The 4,778-nt window shown below is 33.1% G+C and overlaps 1 long non-coding RNA gene across 5 annotated transcripts; it reads right to left on the bottom strand.

Moving 5' to 3' along the window:
* Window positions 1-764: 764 nt before the first annotated feature.
* LOC143662652 (uncharacterized) lies at window positions 765-4,276 on the bottom strand. 5 transcript variants are annotated; one of them, XR_013165512.1, is made up of 4 exons: window positions 4,005-4,276; window positions 3,369-3,428; window positions 2,103-2,231; window positions 765-990 (listed from the first exon to the last, which is right to left on the bottom strand). It is a non-coding gene; the product is annotated as an uncharacterized LOC143662652 (long non-coding RNA). The 5 variants fall into 5 exon arrangements; XR_013165513.1 differs by having other exon boundaries at window positions 765-979; XR_013165511.1 differs by having other exon boundaries at window positions 765-967.
* Window positions 4,277-4,778: the final 502 nt, after the last annotated feature.

The raw sequence follows: 4,778 nt of genomic DNA, 5'->3' as shown, positions 1-4,778 counted from the left end.
AGAGAATGAAACTACATGATCAAGTGACTTGATCCCAAGAGGGATTGGTTTGTGCCCAGTCTCATGGGAAAGGAAAATAATATGCGATTGTAAGTCAATGTTCTTTTTACAACACCAATGGCATGACTCCCTTTATTCAAAAACAGAGGAAAAAGTAGAGATAGAGAGATGGAAAAGAGGGAGAGCAAAGGGAGAGGACAAAATTAATTTCTTCAACTAACTAATCATAAAGTATAAAAATTTCAGAATAAATTATATGAACATTGATGGTTCTATGTAATTGTTATTTTCATATTTTCAAAGTAAGAATAATAAATGTCCATGCAAAAAATTGTAACAAACAAGTTAATGGAACTTGTTACATTAAAAAAGTGCATATAACTAAAGACAAGTGCTGCAGAAAGGTCTAAATATTCTCCACATAGTCACATTTTCTAAAAATCTCAACAATATCTAGAAATTGTTTTTTTTAGAGTAAAGCAAGGAATCCATATAAACTTATATTTATATATAGATATATATACTTATTATATTGCATACATAAATTTATATACATCTTTACTTACATATTTATGTATCACTTTTATTATTTCATATATTTAAAAACATATATATGTATGATCTATCACCATATTCATATAATGTCTATGTATTATTATTGAGAGTCATATAATGTCTTAAAATATAAAATTAACAGTCACACAATATAACATGAGTGCATTAGTTAGCCTTTGCTGTTTAATAAACCACTTCTAAACTTAGTGTCTTAAAAATACAGATCATTTATTAGTTCACAGATCTACAAGTTGGCGATTTTGGCTGGGTTCAGCTGGGCAGTTCTGTTCTCTCCTGGGTTGCTTCATGCGCTGCATCAGTTGGTCAGTTGGCTGGGTCTGGATGTTCTAGGGGAGCTGCAGTCAAAGGTCGCAGGTCTCAGCTGGGTCATTTCTCTCATCTTCTCTCATTCCTTGGAGGGACACTGAAAGCTCACTTACATGATGGTACAAACATTTCTCACAGCAAAAGAAAGCAAATCCCAACACTGGAGCACTTTTCTAAAATCAGTGTGTCACATTTGCTAATGCTCCATGGACCAAAGCAAGCGATACGGCCAAGCCAAGCTTAGCTTCAAGGAGAGGACAAATTCCACTCGTCAGTGGAAAAATCTTACCCCCCTCTCCAAAAAAATAAAAAACTGTCAGCATTTTGTTTGTATTCTACCAAATAATCAGTAACAATGGTATGAGATTAAATTATCTTAATTTGCTATCTGAATTTACTTTTAAAAATGCAGCAAGATGTAAAATTTAAATGTTTCCAAGAATTTAAGAACTAAAAGAGAGGCATGACGAATTTTTCCTGCCTCTTTGTCACATCTGACTCATAATTCCTGCTTCTGCCAATGTAACTTGGTCATGCCTGATTGTCACCTGTTGCCTCCAAGTGGATATTGTCCTGGTCTTTTGTCTGTCCCAGGGTAAGACAGATGCAAGGCTATCATCTGATTATAGTTTAAAAATAGCAATCACATCTCATACTTGTGAGAAATTGTCCTAAGTGCTTTACAAGTATTATCTCATTCAATAGCCATAAGAACTTTATGAAGTAAAGATTACTATTACTCTCATTTTAAGATGAGGCAACTGAAAGAACAGAGAAGCAAAGTAACTTGCCCAAAATGACAAGAGTGAGGCTTAAATGCAGAAAGTCTGAGTTCTGAATCTGCCTTTTACACTTTAAGACTACAGAGTGGGATATTTTGTAGACAGCTAGTGAGGTCTCTCTTCCCCATCACAGCTCCCTTATTCCCAATTTGTGGTTGATTTCTTACCAAAAGAAACAGAGCCACCTGTTGCTTTACTCCAAACTATACACTCACTGCACATACTTTATATCCAATGCCACCTATCAAGGCACTTTGCTATGCAAAAGACCAACACGTGTCTTCAGAAAGAAATTGTGAATCCCTTAGAAGCAGAGACCGAGGCCACTTTTTTCCTCTCTACCCTCTGATATTTAGAGAAACCCTGTCTTGGTCATATTTTCAGAATCTATACTTACTCATTAGACCTGGAACTGATGAAAGATGAAGATATACTCACATGTAAATCTTTGACGTTTCTTCCCTGACATAGAGCAGTGAGGCGGCAGAGTAACATAAATCATGTTTTAGCATTTTGCATATGATGCATATGTTAACATCTACAGAAAGATTACTGTAGATGACATAGCTTCAAAAAGATTTTTAAAGATAGAATGGAGAAACTATTCCAAATGGTTGCAATTTTTTAGACTGATGTTACATAAATAACACATTATTAACTGCAGTTAAATAATTTTTGAGCACAGTGGAAAATTGTGGGGTTCTGAATTTAGAATGAAAGCCTTCTAAGTTCTGAATTATACTTTTCTCTTTAAAAACATGAATCAGAATAGCTCTTTTTTCTGTCATTTTAATTATATCTGAAATGCTAAAAAGTATTACTTTCAAAGGTAGAAATATGACAGTTTTATATAAATGATAAACATCCAGTTAGAATAACTCATAGGCTTATTTGAAACTTTGAATGCATTAAAGTTAAAACTATTTACAAAATTTCTTGTAATTTTTTAAAATTAACAAAAACACTCCAAGATTCTTGTTAGAAGAGTTTTAAAAGAAAAAGAAAGGAGCTTGCAGATTATGATATTTTGCATACATTTAATTCTAAGACTCCTGAATTGTGTTTGCGTGTGCTTTTTATTATTTAACCCTATTGGATTTGGTAAACTTTCTATTCCTCAATCCAAACAGTAATAATAACTTTGAATCTTGTTGGAGCTCTCTTATATCTGCTTTCTTTGGTAAATGCAATGCTGATAATTTTAGTACCTACTTTTGATGGTTTTCTTAGCCTAACTATTAAGTTTATTAAAAAATCTTCTCCTGGTATATCGATTAAGAATTTTTGGTGACACATCAATCAAGCCTTTCAAAGAGCTATTTTTTTTCTTTAAAAGTAAAAATGATTAAATCTTTGTTCATGATCCCTAACTTTTTCATTCAGCAGTTACTGATATTTTTTTCCCTTTTCAGAATAGAAACAAACAGTTATTGGAGAAAAAAAATGTGCATATTCCATATCTAATAACAGTCTGATATTCTTTAATTTTGGATAATTTTCTGTCATTAACAAGCTGCTAATTAAATTAGGTTTCCCCTCCAGTCAGGTAAGGTAATAGAAATAGTTACTTACTAGAAACACAAAAAGCAGTTCTTTGTCAAGACCTATTAAACCTCAACTAAATCCACATATAACTGACTAATCTCTACTTGTCTATTAAAATAATAATTGATATTTATTTTCCCCACTGCATGGGCCAAGTACCTTTTTCAGTGATTCGCATGTAGTCATCCCATTATTTTCCCCACTTCTCAGATTTGAAGACTGAAGCACAAAAAGATAAGGTGCACAAGTTCATAAGACCAGTAAGAGTTTAGAACCAATAATTGAACTCAGGCAATTTGTCCTTAAAGCCACACACTTAAGCACCACATATGTACTAATTTATATCTGGATTTGAATTCAGTGGGAAATACCTAAATGTTGTTTCAAAAAGGGCATAATTATGAAACGCAGAATGAATGTCTATATATTCATTCATATATTCGTATATTATCATTCTCGTATACTGAAGACAGGATTTGAATAGTTTTCAGAATCTACGTAATGACTTTTATCAAAGGAAAACAAAAACTTGCTACAGCTTCTTTGTTGAGGACTGAATCATGTCCCCAGAAAACATGCTCCCCGTGTCTTGAGGTATGAACTTAATTCTAAAAAGGAAAATTTTTTAATCCTTTTCAAAAATCCCATTAAGATGAGGCCAAATAGAAGCAGGGTAAGCTTTAATCTGGTATGACTGGGGTCTTATAAGTAGAGGAAATTTGGAAATGGAAATATAAGCCACAGATGATGCCTAAGGAGACGGACCACCGTGTAGCAGAGGCAGAGACTGCTTACCTGCAAGCTGTCACCAGAACGGTACAGACTCTGGAGAAAACATGGCCTGCTGATACCTTGATTTTGGAATTGTAGCTCCCAAAATGTGAGAAAATAAATTCCTATTGTTTAAGTCAACCAGTCTGTGAGATTTGTCATAAAACTGAGGCAAACTTAGGCACACTTATATCAACTTATGCCATGAATCACATTTGCTGATTGAACACATCTCTTGACTTACATTTGAGACCAACCACCAGCTTAATTCCCTACGTATTATAGAAGAGTGTCCTGTTGTGTTTCCACAGCAACCTCTATTACCATGCTTAGAATGTCTCAAGGGTTATTTTCTTTCCTCTGTATTTACTAAGAGAAAAATAGGGCTTAATATCACAAAATGAAAAATATTTGCTTACTGAACTCTATGCATAAAAATACATGCATTTCTCTTCTGTAAAAGTATTAATTTTTAATCAAACATGATATACATTTAAAATATACAGTCATTTTTAGATAACCTGTTACTAAAACCATTCCAACCATGTACGTACTGAGAAAAAAAGAAGAATCTAGAAGTTATTTCTTTACTATGATTAACTCATCTGTGGATGGCTGCAAAAGGACATTTTTTTCTCCCAAATCTAACCAGAAAAGAAAAAGAAAAACAAAGGGGATGGTAAGAACTTTAAAATAATTATGAACAGAAGTTTCACAAAAAGAAAAATATACTCATTAATATTTTATTTTCATGTTTTGCATAGTAACCTGGCATTTTCTAAAGGTCACAGAATACCT

The sequence above is a fragment of the Tamandua tetradactyla genome, chromosome 18 (genome assembly GCF_023851605.1).
Source record: "Tamandua tetradactyla isolate mTamTet1 chromosome 18, mTamTet1.pri, whole genome shotgun sequence".
Lineage (NCBI taxonomy): Eukaryota > Metazoa > Chordata > Mammalia > Pilosa > Myrmecophagidae > Tamandua > Tamandua tetradactyla.
Note: the sequence above shows the minus strand (reverse complement) of the source record. Positions and strands in the feature narration are given on the sequence as shown.